The sequence below is a fragment of the Rhipicephalus microplus genome, chromosome 6 (genome assembly GCF_043290135.1).
Source record: "Rhipicephalus microplus isolate Deutch F79 chromosome 6, USDA_Rmic, whole genome shotgun sequence".
Taxonomy (NCBI): Eukaryota; Metazoa; Arthropoda; class Arachnida; order Ixodida; family Ixodidae; genus Rhipicephalus; species Rhipicephalus microplus.
The window spans coordinates 149,964,946-149,986,315 of record NC_134705.1 but is presented as its reverse complement, the minus strand read 5'-3'; the positions used below and the strand labels follow the sequence as shown (position 1 = coordinate 149,986,315).

General features: G+C 44.5%; 1 pseudogene; it reads left to right on the top strand.

Annotated features, from left to right (window-relative positions):
* LOC142766052 (histone acetyltransferase KAT2A-like) overlaps positions 1-20,574 on the top strand; it is a 31,668-nt pseudogene extending 11,094 nt beyond the window's left edge.
* Positions 20,575-21,370: the final 796 nt, after the last annotated feature.

Sequence of the window (21,370 nt, the reverse complement as noted above, 5' to 3'; positions counted from 1 at the left end):
AGTTTAGAAATTGATAGGTAGAGCACATATGGAAGATATGTTATGCAATGACCAGCAGTTAACGCAACTATGAAAGAGTACAATAAACAAAGAATAAATTTGTCTCCTATTCGCATACGCGTTGAAAGTGTGAGATTAACATGAAACCCTTAATAAAAACGGGACATTTTAGCCAATGCAATGCAAACGCGAATGAAACTTAGCCAGTTTAACGCCAAAACTGAAGTAAACAACAAAAATTCCATCAATGACTTCATAGTTTTGATTGGCTGCATGATGCGACGGTTTTGTCCCTTGACAAGAAAGAAAGCTAACACAATCAAAACTGTGAAATGTAAGGTAGACATGCGAGGCTGTTTAGAAAGTTTCAAATATAAATTTTCTTCAACACTTCTATATATCCTGGTCTTTCATTTACTGCACTCAACATTGTGTCTATCAGAATATGTTCATCATTCAAACAACCGAAAACTCAACTCACGCAGTTAAGGACACACATAGAGGTAGTCGTGTGTCCTTACGTTGCCGTGTTTATAGTATATAATTGTTACTCACTATGCACGTGTACCAAATGACTCGCATGCCATTCTAATAATTTTGTTGGTACTTACACGCAACTTGTATGCGTAAATGATGCTCTGGAATTCGCAAAGCTCTTTTTTGCGGTGAAAACAAAACAGATGGTAATGAGAACTATATTGCTTTACAAAACGCTGCAGTAACTCTCAAGCAACTAATAAATTGTTTATATTCCAGTTCATTTATCGCAAAACTCTGATGGTTTGGTTTTTCTGTATTGCAGTCATAATATACTTTCTAATACATAGTAAACGTTTATGTAGAGACCTACACTATGGTCACTTAATCAGAGGCTCGTAGCTCTAAGAAAATTATTGAAAAACTTTTTGGTAAAGCAGTATTATGCTTGAGTTTTGTGCATTCTTCTACAAAATCAGCCATAGTAAAATAGCCGCCGCCAAATTTTATGTTCAGAGTTTGTTCTTAGAGGAAAACAGTCATTTGGTTGTTCAAATCTAATTATTGTTATCACCTGCGTCCTTCTCGGCGGACGAAATGAGGCTGAAACAATTCCGTAATTACCCATGACAACTGAAGATGTATAATAAAAGGATAAGCAAATATAAAATCTCATTGTTAGAGCCACGTGAATGCTCCTTCCCGCAACGGAGGACTTATTATTCCCCGCGCGTCTTGCGTTTCCTCCCAATACAATTAAATTAGAGGTCCGCAAAAAAAACACATGGTTCCATAGGTTTCTCGCAAAACAATATTTTCATAATACCTGTATACACTTTTGTGTTGTTTGTACCACAATAACAATACGATAGCGCTTGCTGAGAATCCAAGGTCGGTTATCAGTATCAGTCCTTTGTATCTGTCCTTTGTACAGTAGTGAAACTTAATGGCGCGTATTACTGTTCTTATTCCAACAAAGAAGCAAGAGACTGGTGGTGTTTGCGTCAGTGAGAAACCATAAAACGAAACAACATTTTCAAGGAAAACCTAACTTATAAGACATTCCTAAAAACTTATAAGACATTCCTAGAACTCATGATTGCTTCCTCAATCATGTAGAGGCGGAATTATTTCCTACTCTCCCGGCATTGTTCCTCCAGATACACCTATTTTTCTTTCCATTTCAATTCATCCCTATATACACAGAGACACCTCGTTCCAAATATACTTACGGCTCTTCCATTGAACTAATATTTCCACCTTTTCCAGCGTTATTCCTCCAGATACACCTAATTTTCTTTGCCGCTTACCCGTTGTCTTTGTGATAACTTAAATTAAGGTATAATATAACATACCAAATAACGATTATACATGTTAGCGAACAGCGTGTGTAGATTGCGCCGATCGAATATTGGTTGTACTGGCTAGACAGCCCCTTCAAATCTCTTCAGAAGGGTCGCCGAAAACGAGGCTTTACTTTTCATACGCGCGATAAGCTCGCTTTTGCGCATACCTGAAGAAGTATTTTCCTGCGGCGATGGTGATGGCGTAGTGGTTAGAGCATCCGCCTCGCATGCAAGATGTCTGTGGGTCAAATCCCGGTGCCGCGCAGTTCCAAACCGGATTTTAAAAAAATCCGCGTGTTGATGGAACAGCATTAAGAGACGTGGGGTGCGGCCTCACCGGTAATCACCGCCGGAAACGCACTCCCTCAACAGAAAAGGATTGGCCATCCTGGTGCAGTATCTGGCCACTACCTCCCACATGCATACGTCAAATAACTCAAGGCCCTCAGTCCCCAGCAGCTGCGAAGCAACTGACCACGGCGGCGGTCAGATCTGCAACGCAGCAGAGGGTGCTAAGAATTTCTGGATCCGGACAGGCCGCCATTGGAACCTCAACTTGGCAACGCTTAACGCTAGAACATTATCTAGTGAAGGAAGTCTAGCTGTACTATTCGAGGAGCTAGAGGGTGTTAAAGGGGATATAATAGAGCTCAGTGAGGTTAGTAGGACATATGAGGCCTATACGGTGCTGCAGAATGGGCACGTCCTTTGCTATCGGGGCTTGGGAGACTGAAGATAACTGGGAGTGGGGTTCTTAATTCACAGATACAACATAGAGGAATACTATAGCTATAATGAAAAGGTGATAGGTATCGTTATTAAACTGAATAAAAGATACAAGATGAAGGTAGTACAGGTTTACGCGCCTACATCCAGCCATGATGACGCTTCAGTTGAAAGCTTCTATGAAGACGTTGAATCGGCAATGAGTAAAGTGAAAACAGAGTATACTATAGTAATGGGCGACTTTAATGCAAAGGTAGGGAAGAAGCAGGCCGGAGACCACGGAGTAGGAGATTATGGCATCGGTACCAGAAACGTCAGAGAAGAACTACTAGTACAGTTCGCAGAACGCAATAATTTATAGATTTTGAATACCTTCTACCGAAAACGAGAAAACCACAAGTGGGCATGAAGGAGCCCTAATGGCGAAAATAAGAACGAAATAGACCTTATAATGAATGCACATCCAGAAATCGTGCAGAACGTGGAAGTGGTTGGCAAGGTACGATCCAGTGACCATAGAATGGTACGGTCTCGAATGCGCCTAGACTTGAAGAAGGAATAACAGAAACTGATACGCAAGAAGCCAATCAATGAGCTAGCCCTGGGAGGGAAAGTACAGGAATTCAGAGTGTCGCTACAGAACAGGTACTCGCTCTTAATGAGGAAACCAACCTTAGCGTAGATGCAATGAATAATAATCTGACGAGTATCATTATGGAGTGTGCAGTGGAAGTTAGAGGCAGGGTAGTTAGACAGGACACTGGCAAGCATTCCCAGGAAACGAAGAACCTAATTAAAAAGCGTCGAATCATGAAAGTGTCAAGTACAACAAACAAAAAAGAACTGGCAGAGCTTTCGAAGTTGATTATTAGACAAAAGATATGCGATGTAAGAAGGTATAACATAGAGAAAATTGAACACGCTCTGAAAAACGAAGGAAGCGTCAAAGCAGTGAAAAGGAAACTTGGGATAGGCAGAAGTCGGATGTATGCACTAAGGGACAAAGAAGGCAAAATAACTACCAATATGGTTAGGATAGTTAAAATAGCGGAGGAGTTTTACAGAGATCTGTACAGAAGCCGAGACAACCACGACCTTAATACTATAAGAACTAGCAGTAACCCAGATGACAACCCACCAGTAATAATAGAAGAAGTCAGAAAAGCTTTGGAGAGCATGCAAAGAGGCAAAACTGCTGGTGAGGATCAGGTAACATCATATCTGCTGAAAGATGGAGGACAGATTGTGTTATAAAATCTAGCCACCCTGTTTACGAGGTGTCTCCTGACGGGAAGAGTACCAGAGTCTTGGAAGAACGCTAACATCATCTTAATACATAAGAAAGGAGATGACAAGGACTTGAAGAATTACAGGCCGATCAGCTTGCTCTCTGTAGTATACAAGTGGTTTACAAAGGTGATTGCTAACAGAGTATAGAAAACATTAGAATTCAATCAACCAAATAGACAAGCAGAATTTTGAACAGGCTACTCAACAATTGACCATATTCATACTATCAATCAGGTAATAGAAAAATGCTCAGAATATAACCAACCACTATACATAGCCTTCATAGATTAGGAGAAGGCATTGTTTTCAGTAGAAATATCAGCCATTATGCAGACACTGCGGAATCAGGGCGTAGATGAAGTATATATTGTCACCATTGATGAACGAGCCGCTTTGGCTCATACCCGTTTTGGGCTACGAAAAAGAAGAGAACGTTTTGGTTGCTCCAGGCAGCCGGACGCGGAGCTGAACGCTCGAACACGCAAGTAGCTGGTCGTGCTTGTTCTAGGGTTTTGGCATAAGTTTGTGTAGTGGCTTTGGTTTCTTTGTCTTTATTAGGTGTTCCTATAGTGCTTTTACAGCTAAGTAAGCGCTTTTAGCGCTAGAAAGTTCACTTAGATGCAGGTTTCTTCCCCTGGACCAGGGGCTTGCCTCTGGTCTGCTTCACTTCCGCCACAGGGAATACCAATGGATCAGTTTCTACGCAACTCCATCTCGCAGTTCCTGTGGCCCTCGTCCCTAGCAATGACGGCTTCATTAGGATGAAGAATTCGAAAGTGATTCAGGTGGAGCTTATAGCTGAGACGTCTCACTTTCACAGCATCACAGAGGTGCGCCAGTTCAGCAGAGGTGGTATTCTATGTTTTGCATCTGATCAGCTCTGTGTCCAAGACCTATTGAAGTGCTCGAGTTTCGCGACCAATCCGTTGAGCGCCTTTATTCCCCCGCATGTGGCATGTTTTAAAGGTATTGTTCGCGGTGTCGAGGTTAACTTGACCCCGTCTGAGGTATTAGAGATGTTTGCCGTGACTGGTGCTATTTCCGTTTACAGGTGTGCACGACTAGTAGAGAAGCAGAAGACGCCGACTGAGTCGGTAATTGTAACCTTTGCTGGAGCGAATCTCCCAAGCGAAATCAAGGCATGGCCACTAATATACAGAGTGGAACCGCTATCACCACGACCACTCCAGTGTACGAAGTGCTGGCGATACGGTCACACTATTAAAGGATGCAGGTCAGAACTCAGATACCGAGTGTGTGGTGACAACCACGAAACAAATTACTGCAAAGCTAAAGAAGAGAAATGTTGTCTCTGCAACGAACAACACTGTGCAGATAATCCTGATTGTTCAGCAAAGGCTCGAGAAATGCAAATTCTTGAAATTATAGGGCGTAGGCGCTGTTCTCGACGAGAAGCCCTAGCGGAAATACAGACTAGAACTCAGGGGTATGCCAGTGTTGCAGCACGACATCTCTCGGAAATAAATGGGTTGATTTCCCTGAATATAGCGGAGGCCATAGAAAAGGCTCTAGAAAAAGCCAAGGAACGACTGACTTCTAACCTTTGCGATTCTCTATCTCAAATTTTGGCTAACCAGATGGCTCGCATATTTGGTACAACGGGAGAGTCAGGCCTAGTGTCCCAACATGTTTAGAGTTCACGACCAATAGCTGACGGTGAATCTGAAACTGCGCCATCGTATTATCCGCCCGCAGGAGCCTCTGTAATAGGCGTCCACAGCCAAAATGAGGAATTTGAAACCGCACCATCGTATTCTCCGTCTACAGAACCCTCTGCAGTAGATATACAGAGTGTAAGTGAGGACAAAGCTGCATATACAATAGATTCCGATGACATGGATTTGGACCTTAGGTCCCTGAAGAGATCTAGATCCCCTGTGTCAAGGAAAACTAACTCACCGAAACAAACAAAGAACAAAAAGTGTCTGAAAGAGAAGGAGAGCCTTTCAAAGAGGGATTTCTTGAAAGAAAGCATTCTAGAGAAAGCTATAGCGGAAGCAGCTCTTTCAAAACCATAGGGTCGCTTAAGATTCTCCATTGGAATTGCCGATCAATCCATTCTGCATCTACGGATTTGGTATACTTGACTTCTAAATTCGCTCCTGATATTATAGCATTACAAGAGACATGGCTATCTGTACATAATTTGTTCCATTTAAATAACTTCCAATCTTTCCGATTAGACCGTCCATTGAGAGGTGGGGGTCTAGCTCTCTTTATTAATAATAGAATTAGTATTAAAGTCAAATGCTCATACAAACATATGTCGCCAGAATGCGAAATTTTGGCAGTAGACATTACACTGCCCAACTGCACTCCTTTCACTTTAGTTAATATGTATTTTCCGGATGGAGTTCAAGACACACGAAGTTTGGATCTAGCTACAAAATCATGGTGCAAAGACAAAGTTTTAGGTGGAGACTTTAATTCCCACCACACGAGTTGGGGTTTCAGAACTGATCTTAGTGGGAAACGCTTGTGGGAGTGGACAATGGCTAATGACCTGACGTGCCTCAACGTCAGAACCCCCCCCCCCCATTTATTCGTAATCACTCCAGGTCGGCCTTAGATTTAAGTTTTGTCAGTTCAGCCATTACTACTTCTTCTTGGAAAGCGCTGGACTATGGCACCAACAGTGACCACTTACCGATAAGTTTTGAAATTTCTTGTCCGATCATTCCATCTTGTTCAAATGTAAGAGTATTTGTAAATTACACTAAATTTAGGAATGACCTGAAGTCAGCACTGGCTTTTTACTCGGAAGAGAGCGATGATAAAAAAGCACTGAAAATAAACGCAGTCATTAAAAGATCATACAAAAGAGCCGAATTTACTGTTGAATCCACAAAAAGAGTATATAGCCGTTGGTGGAATGATGAATGTACAAGAGAGCACCGACGACGTCAGGCATCTTGGAAGCAGCTCTTACATAATCAATCCCCACAAAACTGGGCTGATTATAAATTCATTGCTGCGGGCTTTAAAAGAACGGTAGCTCAAGCTAAGCAAGATTACGACAGAAGACATTATGAATACCTGTCGAAGCCTAAACATATGAAAGCACTGTTCCGATATATGAGAGCTCGGAAAATCTTGCCATCACCAGTTAATGTAGCTTGTGATAATCTGTCAGCACGAGAAATGACCACTACCTTAGAGGCAATCGGTAAAGGTCTGGAAAGCAGATTCACTTCAGTAGTGCCAACCAACTGGCACAAGTCTACGACAAAGTGTGACTTTGAAGAAGCGACACAGACTGAAGTATCCAACGTGATTAAACATTTACCCTGTGTATCTCCTGGCCCAGATGGAATCACAGTACCCACGATTAAAATTCTGTTCAATTTATCGCCTCGAGACGTCGCCAATGTTATGAACTACTCCTTAAAAAACTCATGGGTGCCGCAGGATTGGAGGATAGCGAAGGTGATTCCTATACCAAAAAATCCGGGTGGAGGATTAACAGTCGATAATATCAGACCAATCTCTCTAACATCTAACATGGTCAAACTAGTAGACAGGGTCCTACATAGCCGAGTAAGTATCTGGATGGCAGACAATTTAGTAATAAAACCGAACCAAATCGGCTTTCGTAGTGATTTCTCAATTTGGTGTTCCTATGCTGATTTAGAGAGCCGAATACAGCTCGCGCGTAAAAGAAGGCAATACGCCGCTTAAGTAACGCTTGACATAGCCAAGGCGTATGACAGAGTGGAGCACTTCATATTGTTAAATACGCTAGAGAGATTGAACTTCTCACAATATTTTATTGAGTGGGTGGCAGAATTCTTAAAATCAAGAGAATTCTACTGCGTCAAGGATGGATGTTCCTCATCTAGATTTAAACAAACGCGCGGAGTTCCCCAAGGAGCAGTCTTATCTCCAATAATATTTAATGCTTTAATGAGCACAATTCCAACAGATCAAGAAGTTACTGTCTACATTTATGCTGATAACATCGCACTCTTTGCTGCTGACTGTGGTATTTACTCACTACAACTTAAATTACAAAGATATATTAACACGTTAGAAATTTGGTTGCAGTCGATTTCGTTATCGATAAATGTCAACAAAAGCGCGCTCATGGCGTTTCCGCTTGCAGAACCAATTTCAATTTCAATTCTATATAAACAGGAACCCATCCAGCAAGTAGACTCTATAAAATATTTGGGAATCATTTATAATGACAAACTTAACTAGAGTCCACATATAGAGTATATAACTACCAAAGCACAGCAGGCTTCATTCTTACTACACAAGCTAAGTAACCGGAAATATGGATTACGGAGGCACACCTTGATAACGTTGTACAAGATGTACATGCGCCTCATCATGAAATTCGGCTGCATATTATTCTCGGGTGGCCCTGCTTATAAAACGAAACCTCTAGTTGTCTTGGAGCGAGAAACACTGCGAATGTGTCTGGGACTCCCTAGATTTGTGGCTATCAACGTACTGTACCAGGAAGCGCGCCTGCCTACACTACTTTGTCGATTTCGAATTTTGACCGTACAAGCATTTTTAAAATTTTATAGCTTACCGGCAAGAAGATCTCAATATGCTTTTATCGCAAACCCAGACGCCTTCTTTCTTGCTCATTGGCCACGGTTTCACACACCTCAGATAATGTTTGTACAAAAAAATCTACAAAGTGTAAATGTGAACATTAGAAATGTAATTGAGACTAATGACTCGAATTATCATGTTATTATTGAGTATGATGATATTTTCCCCCAAAACGCCAAATTACAAACCCTCAAATTTTAGGGGCGAAGCTCCTTGTGGCGTGGCTTGTGCGTCCCTCGTATGTAACCACCAGTGGCACATACCCGAAATAGCGTTCCTTACGATTTTGACCTCCAAGGTGGTTCCGGTGAGAGATTTCTTCTGTGCGTTGTTGAACAATTAAAGATAGTGCTCAATGCACATGTTAATGGCTGCTAAGGGGGAATGAGAGACAGGAGCACTCGGCCTTTAGGTAACGCGCACGCTGCGATCCCCATCAGCAGCTATTGGCGTGTACATTGAGCACGATCTGACAAGAAAGGGTTGCTACGTTATACTCGCTGGGTGTAACCTCCTTGGTTTTAGACAGGTTAAGCGACCGTTGGGCCGCATACCAACGAATACAGTGAACTAGTATATACCATGAACTCGAGGTGGTTAAAGGTGGAAGTATACCCGAAGCGCAAGCCGTAAGAAAGTGTGCATGTGCCACCTCCCATATAGTCCTTGAAATGTCCGCTCGATGGCGGTGCTTCCGTATGGAGAATATATGATGAAAAGATGCGAGATGGTGGTACTTGGAGTGCTGAATAGATGGACGAAGGGACGCACAGACAGATGCATAGATGGACGCATGAACGGACGCAGGCGCGGATGCACGGACGAACGCAGGGACGGACGCACGAACAGACGCACGCACGGACGGGTGGATGGACGCTTGAACGGTTACACAGACGTACGCAGGAACGGACGGAAGCTAGAACGAATGGACGGACGAATGCTTCGCCCCACTCCCCATCATTCACTCCGTGGATATGCTGCCATTTTTTAAAATAAAATAATATTAGATTACTTGGAGCATGCAGAAACTAAAAATATAATAGCCACAGATGCTTCCGTAAATAATCAAAAGGCAGGTGTAGGCATTGCCTCTGATTTGCTTGACTGGTCCTTTTCAGTGAGACTGCCTGAATTTACTCCCGTTTTTGAAGGGGAGCTCTTGGCAATTATTTTAGCTCTTCGAAAACTTCCATCAAATCAAAACAACGCAGTAATAATGACGGATTCTCTTTCAGTTTGTGCAGCTCTGACGGCTTCAGAGAACTCTCGAATTCTAAGCACATTCAAAACATTAGTACCCCGGCAGTTGAGACTCCTGAGATTACAATGGGTTCCGGGACACTGTGGATTAAGATTAAATGAATTGGCCGATTCCTTAGCACGAGCCGCACTTGATGGGCCAGTTTTGTCCATACTGCCAGATGTTGAATATATCACGGCAATAAGATATCGAAAATCAGCAATCTACACTGATACGATAGAAAAAGTAACTACACGGACAGACTATAACCACCTCATGTTTCCATGGCAACCCCACTGGAGTCAGGCCAGAAAGATCGAAGTCTTAATTACTAAATTTTGATGTCGTGTCCCCCCTCTAAACCTGTATCTACACAGAGCTGGTCAGACAACATCACCCCTCTGCGCATTCTGCGGAGAAATGGAATCACTAGATCATTATTTTTTGTATTGTCGCCGCTACGAGATACTTAGAAAAAGGTTACTAGTTATACCATTTCGGAAAATAGGCCTTAGACTGACGGCGGAAACGGCGCTAAGCTTTGGTGCCTCAGCTTGGGACATTGCCACAGGGATGCTTTCAATGCCGTTTGCGATTATATTCAGGCAACCAAGCGTATACCTTTGTGATCTTCAATCAAAAAAAATATTTATTACTCCCCAGGGCAGAGTGAAGTAAACGCAACTGAGTGGTAATCATAACACCTCAAATCTCGAAATCACTCAACTTGATTTTTTTTCGTTTGCTCTTTTTATGTTGTTTTTATTTTTACATTAGTCTTATGATAATGCTAATTCATTACACATAGTTAAAATGATCACAGAAAAACTGCACTACACTTTCTTGGCCAATCCCCCTGAGTGGGTATGAGCCAGCCTCCCAAGAAAACAATACAAAACAAAACAAATGCTCCAGTTCGGGTGAACTCCTGGCTGCAGATCTTGTTTTTGCTCACGACATTACTGGTGGAAGTGCTGGGTACGTGTACTTCGGCTGGGTCGGCCATCGTGGAGACAGCTACTTCTCCCAGAGCAAGAAGCAGCCACCGTCTGCGTGGGTTACCCCCTGAATTTGGTCCCTTGACATCGACACCCAGAAAGATGGGAACTTCGATGACAAGCCAGGCGGTCCAAACCAGCGATGCCCATGGTTCTCTTCTCGCCCATGTTTTTCATGCGCCACAGACACCAAAGCCGTTCCATGGAGATATCTTCGAGGATGTTGATGACTGGCTCGACCACTTTGATCGGGTTGCCTGTATCAACGAATGGGACGATGTTCGCAAACTGCGCAGAGTTTACTTTTACTTGGAGGATTCTGCGAAGACATGGTACGAGAACCGCGAGGGCTCCTTTGCAACCTGGCAAGAGTTTAGTCGTCAGCTCCGTGACGCCTTTCGGAACACCGAGAGGAAGGAGAGGGCCGAACAAGCCATATCCTGCAGAGACCAGCGGCCGAACGAACGAGTATCCAGGTTTGTCGAGGACATGCTTCGGCTCTTCAAGCGCGCGGTCCGCGTCATGCCCGAGGAAAAGAAGGTGAGGCATTTGATGCGTGGAGTAAAAGAACAGCTTTTCGCTGGGCTCGTGCGCAATCGACCAACGGCAGTCGCCCAGTTCATCAGTGAGGCGAACACAATGGAACGTACGCTGCAGCAGCGGTCATCACAATACGAACGCCAGATCCTGGCCACCGCATGCTCTATCGGCCCTGACAGCAAGAGACAGGCCCTCGCAGACTTCATTCGAAGTATTGTTCGGGACGAACTGCGACAGCTTCAGGCGGTGGGATCCCATCAACCTGTGTCTGCCGTCGCGGATGTAATCAGACAAGAAGTCCGGCAGGCCGTCACACCCCTGACCCCAATCACACCACCGATTCCCGAGGCGCCAGTCCTGACATACGCAGCGGCATTGCGATCCCCTGCGCCACCGGCTACAGATCCTGCTATGCGGCCCAGGTACCAGGCTATGCAGTCATTCCACACCACTGCTTCGAGCCCGCCTCACGGCTCAAGGTTCCCGAGCACACCCACCTATCTGGAGTCTACATCAAGACAAAGTGGTAGCGAGGCAAGCACGTGGCGCACCTCGGATAACCGTCCGCTCGGCTATCACTGCGGCGAAGCAGGTCACGTATACAGGAACTCTCAATACCGGCAACTAGGTCTCCGCGGCTTCCATCCTGAAGCTCGATGCCCGCGCTACGGTGAGTGCCCCCGCGAAATTGAAGCCTATCTCACGAGCCAGCGAACACCTTCGACTGTTCAGCACCACCAGTCGAGATCACCGTCGCCTCGCCGGTCTACGTCACCCAGTTTGCCCACATCGTCTTCCGCTCCTTTCAGGAGCCGGTCACCAAGTCCCCGCAGGGGAAACTAGGAACGGCGACTTCTGGGGGTGAAGTCGCGGCCCGGCGAACTGTAAAAGACCCTCATTCGACGCAACGACCAGACAAGGACCATTCCGGTTCTGCAGTGTTCTCTGAGAGCAGAAAGATCGTTTCTGCCGAAATCGCCGTCTTCGTCGACAATCATGCTGTCAACGCCCTCGTCGACACTGGGGCCGACTATTCCATAATGAGCGCCGCACTGGCATCTGAACTGAGGAAGGCTACCACACCATGGCTAGGGCCGCAGTTGCGCACGGCAGGGGGCCATCTGGTGATGCCTACCGGTATGTGCACGGCGCGCATTCGTATACGTACGTCGACGTTTGCAGGCTCTTTCCTCGTATTGTGCGTGTGCTCTCGGCCAGTCATTCTAGGAATGAACTTCCTTCGTGAATACGGCGCCGTCATCGACCACCATGAATTACTTATGTCGTTCGAGGATCCTTTTTGCGCTGAAACTGACAGTACACAATTCCGGAAAAGAGCACTTCGTGTTACCGACGATTCTCTGACTCTCCCACCTCGAAGCAGCCTCTTTGTCGAAGTATAATTGGGACAGGACATGTCTGACGCGGTAATTGCAGAGGCCAATTTGTCTCTCCTTATTTCACGACAAATCTGTGTTTCCCGAAGAATCATTCAGCCTAGCAATAGGCATGTTCAACTGCTGGTCACGAACTTCAGCGACGAATATCGCCACCTAACGAGACACACTGCCATTGCATATTGTGAAGAACTTGCCGATGCCGATGGTTCGCCCACGTTAGCTTTATTTTCATCAAATGGCCACCCTGACGAGGCGTTCACGAGCACTCTCGACGTAAACGAGAGACTACCTTCGTCTCAACGAGAAAGCCTTTTGCGTTTACTCGGCTCATTTCAAGACTGCTTTGCCACTACGTCAAGGGTTAAACAGACACCACTTGCTCAGCACCGTATCATCACGGAACCCACCGAGAGACCCATCCGACAACACGCCTATAGGGTGTCGCAAAAAGAGCAAGACGCTATACGTGACCAAGTCCAGCAGATGCTTCAGGACGACGTCATCCAGCCATCAACCAGTGCCTGGGCTTCGCCAGTTGTGCTAGTAAAGAAGAAGCACGGTACGTTGCGTTTCTGCGTTGATTACCGTAAACTGAACAAGGTCACCAAAAAGGACGTTTATCCTCTACCCCGGATAGATGACTTGTAGGACCGTATACGCAACGCTAAATATTTTTCTTCCATGGATTTACGTAGCAGCTACTGGCAAATCACAGTGGATGAGCGCGACCGCGAAAAAACGGCGTTTAATACTCCCGACGGCCTGTGCGAGTTTAAAGTGTTGCCTTTCGGTCTATGCTCAGCGCCAGCTACTTTCCAAAGAATGATGGATACGGTTCTCACAGGGCTCAAATGGCAATCATGTCTTGTTTACCTTGATGACGTCGTGGTCTTTGCAGTCACGTTTGAACAACACGTCCAACGCCTTCAGGCAGTACTTCAGGCAATCAGAACAGCGGGGCTTTCTCTCAAACCCGAGAAATGTCATTTTGTATATGAAGAACTGAAGTTCCTTGGTCACGTTGTGAGCCATGCCGGCATCGGCCCAGACCCGGAGAAAACCCGTGCTGTTGCCGCCTTTCCCGTGCCCACAAATAAGCGCGACGTACGCCGATTTCTGGGGCTCTGTGCGTATTACAGGCGCTTTGTCAAAAACTTTTCGAAGATTGCTTAACCCCTCAACAAGCTTACAAAAGACGGTGTCTCGTTTGTATGGGGTCCCGATCAGTGTCATGCGTTCGACAGGCTCCGAAACCTCCTCCAGGCTCCGCCTGTACTGGGTCATTTCGACGAAAGCGCTGACACGGAATTACTCACTGACGCCAGCAACGTTGGACTAGGAGCGGTATTAGTTCAGTGGCATAATGGCGTAGAGCGCGTGATTGCTTATGCGAGCAGAACGTTATCCCCAGCGGAGAAAAACTATTCTGCAACCGAGAAGGAATGCCTCGCTGTTGTCTGGGCCATAACAAAGTTCCGCCCATACTTGTATGGCCGCCCATTCAGGGTAGTTAGCGACCACCATTCCCTTTGTTGGCTTGCAAATCTCAAAGGTCCCTCAGGTCGTCTAGCACGATGGAGCCTTCGGCTACAAGATTTCGATGTCACCATCGTCCACAAATCTGGGCGGAAACACACCGACGCAGACTGTCTCTCACGTGCACCGGTCGAAAATGCCAACACTGACCTTGAAGACGACGACATTTTTCGTTCTGTCGTATCACCAACCCGCTTAGCTGAGCAACAGCGTCACGACTCGGAGCTCATTCCGCTCATTGACTACCTGGAAGGACGCAATTCCCACCCTCCTCGAAGCTTTGCACGCTGGCTATCCTCCTCTTGTTTCCGCGATGGAGTGCTTTACAAAAAAAACTTTCATCCTACACAAGCTATGTATCTGCTTGTTGCGCCAACTATGCTTCGTGGTGACATTTTACGTGCGTGTCATGATGAGCCATCGTCCGGACACCTCGGCTATACGCGCACGCTGCAACGGATTCAACGCTCCTACTACTGGCCACGTCTCGCAAAGACTGTGAAGCATTACGTTCGCACATGTCGCGACTGTCAGCAACGTAAGGTTCCACCTTTACGACCAGCGGGACTACTGCAACCAATAGGCCCACCAAAGGCGCCCTTTCATCAGATTGGCATGGACTTGCTGGGGTCATTCCCCACGTCTTCGTCTGGAAACCGGTGGATCGTGGTCGCTACCGACTACTTAACACGCTACTGTGAAACGAAGGCGCTTCCAAAAGTAACCGCACCAGATGTCGCCCAATTTTTCGTGAACAGCATCGTCTTACGTCACGGTGCTCCAGCTGTCGTCATAACTGATCGTGGGACAGTTTTCACCGCAGAGATGCTGCAGGAAGTCTTGCGATTAAGTGGCACGGAACATCGCAAAACAACGGCTTACCACCCGCAAGCAAACGGACTGACTGAACGACTCAATAAGACAATTGCAGACATGCTGTCAATGTATGTGGACATCAATCACAAGAACTGGGACGCCATACTTCCCTACGTAACTTTTGCGTATAATACTGCTGTTCAAGAAAGTACCGGTTTCACACCTTTTCGCTAAGTCCACGGTCGCGAGGTCACGACGATGCTCGACGCCATGCTCCTGCCCGACAACTTAGGAACATACCACACCGATGCCACCAAATTCGTGCAGTGTGCAGAAGAGGCCCGTCAAATTGCTCGTCACCGTATTCAACATCACCAAAGCGCAGACGCACGCCGCTACAATCTTCGTCACAGTGAAGTTATTTTCAAGCCCGGTGATGAAGTCTGGGTGTGGACCCCTATCCGACAACGTGGCCGTTCAGAAAAGCTTCTTCGCCGCTACTTCGGCCCTTACAAGGTCGTACGACGTCTCAGCGACGTCACATATGAGGTTCTCCCAGAAGGCACTTCGAGACGTTCCCGTTTCACCCCGCGAACTGAAGTCGTTCACGTTTCACGGCTGAAACCATACTTTTCGCGCTGTGAATCGCCAGAGAGTGACTGACTTTATTCGTCTCTCCCTTACATTCTTTCCTATTTTTCTTATTTCTCATTTAACTCTTGACTTCACAACCAACTATGTTATTCCGCCTTACGCCATTCATTTTGCTTGCATGGTAATTTTCATCTCATTTTCTTTTTTTTTGCCTTCAAGTACAGCATCGAGACGATGCTTCTTGGGAGAGGGGGTAATGCCACCATTGATGAACGAGCCGCTGTGGCTCATACCCGTTTTGGGCTACTAAGAAGAAGAGAACGTTTTGGTTGCTCCAGCTCGGGTGAACTCCTGGCTGCAGATCTTGTTTTTGCTCGCGACAATATGAACATTCTGGAAGAAATCTACGGGGGTTCAACTGCTACCATAGTGCTTCATAAAGAAAGCAACAGAATACCAATCAAGAAGGGTGTAAGGCAGGGGGACACCATCTCCCCAATGCTAATTACCACGTGCTTACAGAAAGTTTTCAGAAGCTTGGAATGGGAACAGTTAGGGATAAAAGTTAATGGAGAATACCTTAGTAACCTGCGCTTCGCCGATAACATTGCATTGCTGAGTAACTCAGGGGACGAATTGCAACTCATGATTAAGGAGTTAGACAAGGAGAGAAGAAAGGTGGGTCTTATTAATTTTCAGAAAATGAAAGTAATGTACAACAACCTCGGAAAGAAGCAGTGCTTTGAGATAGGTAATAGTGCACTTGAAGTTGTAAAAGAGTATGTCTACTTAGGGCAGGTAATAACCGCAGAGCCAAACCACGAGATTGAAGTAACTAGAAGAATAAGAATGGGGTGGAGCACATTCGGCAAGCACTCCCAAATTATGAGAAGTAGATTGCCACTATCTCTCAAGAGGAAGGTATTTAACAGCTGTATCTTGCCGGTACTTAGCTACGGAGCAGAAACCTGGAGACTTACAAAGAGGGTTCAGCTTAATTTGAGGACGACGCAGCGAGCAATGGAAAGAAAAATGGTAGGTGTAACCTCAAGAGACAAGAAGAGAGCAGAGTGGATTAGGGGACAAACGGGCGTTAAGGATATCATAGTTAAGGATGACTGCCAGTTGGGCGTGTTGGTAATGGTTCATGATGAGACAAGCGCAAAAATTACACACACTCAGTGAGGACACAGACAAGCGCTTATCTGTGTCCTCTCTGAGTGTGTGTATTTTTTGCACTTGTCTCATCATGATTTCATAGCTGAAATAAAGAAGAGGAAATGGACATGGGCCGGGCATGTAGCGCGTAGAGAGGATAACCGCTGGTCATTAAGGGTAACTAACTGGATTCCCAGAGAAGGGAAGCGGCTTAGGGGGAGACAGAAGGTTAGGTGGGCATGAGAGATTAAGAAGTTTGCGGGTATAAATTGGCAGCAGCAAGCACAGGACCGGGTTAACTGGCGGAACATGGGAGAAGCCTTTGTCCTGCAGTGGACGTAGTCAGGCTGATGATGATGATGATGTAGTATTTTCCTAGATTTTGTGGTGCACTTTCGCAACGCAGCCTCGCCGCGATAAACTTCTGGGCGCGTTCGGCATGTATAGATCACTTAGGGTGAGCGCGCTAAAGCTAATGCACTTACACATGGCAAATCGCGCTTCTCATTTCGATTCTTCCATATACATGGAGACAGCTCGTTCCAGACATACTTACAGCTCTTTCACTGATGTATCTCGATGTGCTTATCCACATTACGAGTAGTTTCATTGCTCGTGAAAAGCTCGGAGGCTTACCTAATGGGTCTGTGGTTTTATAAAAATTCATTTAGTTTGCTATTCATGAAAGGCCCGAAGCCGTTACATAAAGGGGGGGGAGCATACACAAAACAGTGCGATAAAGAAGATATGGTTCCATATTAAACAAAATAAATTGAACAAACAAAATTTCCATGACGTAGTTCGAAGAAATGTGAACACAATACATTACAGTGGCTTTATATGGTTGAAGTTAAAAGGGTGAGATAAATGCTCACAAAGTATAAAGCGATAGCCTTAAGAAGGTCGTTTCCCTGAAATTACGGCATCGCCACTAGAGTCATTAGTTCTGAGTGAAAAATCCTCATCTTGTCCACGATGGAAAAATCTGGACAAATTCAAATAAAGAAATAATGAAGTTTCCGGGTTCGACTGAGGATATCGTTTAAAAAACTCATATCGTAGACAGTTTATCTTAAGAATTATATCTTATCCCGGCCGCCCGTGGGAAGAGCTGGTGTTCTCCATACGATTTTGGAGCTTTATTGAAACTAATTTGAAAAAAAATCTCTGTGTAAGAATTTTTACATTACATCCATATATAGATGTCATGTAGTGCAAGCAGCCTCCACAACTCATCCTTTATTGCGAAGCACAAGCATACCCTTGCGCCAGGCAAGAAAAGAAGATGTGATTTGATGAACAAATGGGTGCTTTAAACACCCACCCATTACAAAGCACTCAGTAATCGTCATAAGCAGCCCGCCATAAGCAAAGCCAACAGCTGCGCAGGTTAGCGTGTAGTACTACGGACGAGGGGTAGGCCTTTCACTGATTCGCAAAAGAAATATTGTGGCGTGGTGGGCACTTGAAAACTACACATTCGATGGCACTTTGAAACGGCGAACGTTACCCGCACAGTCCTTTGGTTCCTTACAGGATGCACGGTTCAGGCATGCTCCGATAACCGAAAGAAGGCAACAGTTAATAAAGCGGTGCACACGAGACCAGTTTATGTGATCGCGACATACTCTTAAAGGCGAAGCTCAAGCCTTCGTCAATTTTTCGCGATCTGAGTGAGAAGTTGCAAGGCTGTCAAGCTTGCTACACGAGGTTATTCTGGTTGAGAAAAATTGATTTTACATCACATATACGTGGCCACTTTTGCTCTTGATAGGAAGAATGTGGGCTAATCTTTAAAGTAATCTTCCGGTAGTAAATATATTGTTTGAGAATTATTCTTCTGCATTAGGGGCATAATTTTAGTGCATTCGAGAATAATTATTTTGTAATAAGAAATTGTCCTTTCATTGTGCTTCTGTGGAGAATAGAAGCATGGAAAGTAAAAAAAAAAACGCCCCACAGGTAAGTTCAGTTAAGAACAATACTTTGATGTTTCTGGAGAACAAGCAGTATAAGACATCATATATTTTCATTGTGACTGATTTCGCAACTATTAGCCGCCCTCCTTTTGATGGAAAAATTAATTTAGTGAAATCAGGTACTTAACATAGTAAGATTCATGCTGTAGGGTCGAAGTGCCTAAAAAAAAACTAACTAATCTTTTCAAATCTCTATTTTGAAGAATTTAAATAGGTGCTCAAGCTTAGAAGCGATATTTTAAAATCTGATTTTGAGCGTCTGCTTCTCTGTGAATCAACCCAAACTTGCTTAATTCATCACAATAAGGCGAACGAATCGTTAATTACAATCGTGGGCTGATTTAACGTTTCACTTGAAAAAAGAACGGTGCCGGTCAGCACATATGTGCCAATTAATTTAGCCTCATGCTTCTTGTCGAATCCCGACTTGAACACACGAATGAAAGTTGCTTTCTTGAAAACGACAAAGCCATATGAGCCACGTATTAAGAAAGAACTTTCGGCACTATGCCTAACGCTGCATATTTTGTGACAACTACATGCACTACATGTGCCATACATGCCTCACGTGAAAACACTGTTGTGCTGGCGGCGTACAAACCTAGGTACCACTAGGCGTGCGATAACTTTGAAGTTCCGAGCAAATCGCCAATATATTTGGTCTTACTTCTCAGCATATAATGTAAGTACGTTAAAGAGTAGCCCAGAGATGATAATTGACGACTATCTGCCAAATAACCCCAAACGTGCAGCCTTTTTTCGTATCTCTTAATCCATAGGCTTCTTGCACTGATTTGTGTATGCATACACATGTCATGGAAACCTGATAGTGTATCAAGTGTACGGTGAGGTATGTAGGGTCCTTTTCTCGAGTGTGCAAGCCACGTAACAACTTACATTACAACGACTCTAAACATTGAGGAGACTTGCGGCGCAACTTACGACAAGTGAGAACAACTGTAACAACACTACCCGCAGTAACCACGTCACAGAGAAGACAAAAAACAAATACACCCTCACATGTATGAAATTTTCTTTTCATTCACAATGCAGAGTGAACGGAAGTAATTTGCAGTAATTGCTGTTTTACATTCCGAGTAAGCAAGAAAGCTAACGGTTAATTTGCAGCATGGAAACCCATGAAAGTGCTAGTTTGGTCTTAATAAAAAATAAGAAAACAAAATAGACATTCAGTAATGCAGAGCATAAATAACAAGATATTTTTGTCAAGCCTTCACCTTACTGTTTCATTGACCCATTGTCTCTTTTACAGCACAAGTGAACGTATTTTCAAAGTATGTGTATAGTTCTTGCTAGCAAGTAAAAACCAAACACAAAGAGCATCATGGTACTCGAAAGTGACGCTACAGTGAGTCTTTTTATTGGTGACAGTTTTTTCAAAGATGCTTTAGTTGTTGATTTAAGTGTGCACACGTAACTAAACTAGAAAAAAAAGGTACGCTTCTCTTCTAAATATTTCACCTTTCATCATTGTTTACTATCCGAAACAGTAGTTTTAGTGGTACACTGCAAGATATTCATTTTTGTTATTTTCGATATCACTTCTTACAAGAAATACATATCTCCTGCAAATATACACTGGATCCCAGTATCTACTTTGTCAAAAGTGAAGGTGCGTTGTATCCTAAGGAGACTGCTTAAAAAACATAACAAGTAAATAAGAGGCACATAAGGCACAAAAGGCGCAGAAGGCACACAAGAAGTACCCATCGCTTCCTCACGCTGCTATCGTTCTGCCCTTTTTCAGGTGAAGTCTAGGTACCATGCTGTCGTAGTGTTTTAGCATCTTTTTTTTTGAATTTCCAGGTGGGGACAAGCAACAATGTTGTGCCCTTGCTCGCTGACATTGCCATCAAGTTTTTTTAGAAAACGACTGCCTCACATACGCATTGGTAACGCTGTTCATTTGCTACTTTCATTTGAAACCCAGCCAGAAAAGCAAATACTTTTTATGAAAACTGTTTTCTTGCTTTTTTTGCTTCTTACACGAATCCTGAATGTCCGCCTGATGTGTGGCATAGATTGTACGCTGTCAATAAACCCATTGCTTTTCTGCATAAAATGACAAAGTTCCGTTTTCTTCCTATGACAGCTGCCACGACAGAACGTGGAACAATAACGAGTAGAATTCGCATTTCGAAGCACGTGTGACAGTGGCACAGTGCAGTTGTAGTCACACTTTGCGTTCTATGCATTCTGCAAAATTCAGCGTCCACCTCCCCAGTTGACAGGAAACTGGCAGCTATCCAGGCGAAAATGTCATAGCAGTTATTTTTCTTTCTGCCATCGCATCACTTGAACAGCACCGAACAGACAGCAGGCAGTTTTTTTCCCTTGTTGACTTTAAATTGCACGACTGGTTTTTCTTGGTGTGGAGCCGCTTTAGAACACAGATGGCAACTTTTTGGGAATGACCGTACCTTGAAAAGTTCTAACGGTGTTCCGTGCTTCATTCACATATTTCTCGTATATGTTAAAGAAAGCCAACTCGACGGTTAGAAAAGGGTAAATCTCTAGGTGCTCTCTATTTTAAATGCTGATAGAAGAATACGCTAGTGCACAAGCCGAAGAACTTTGTCACATCTAAATTTCTGTGCTCTATTCAGCCTCACGACGTTTGAATTTGTAGTAAACGTGTTACAATGAGAAGAGTTACCTGTAA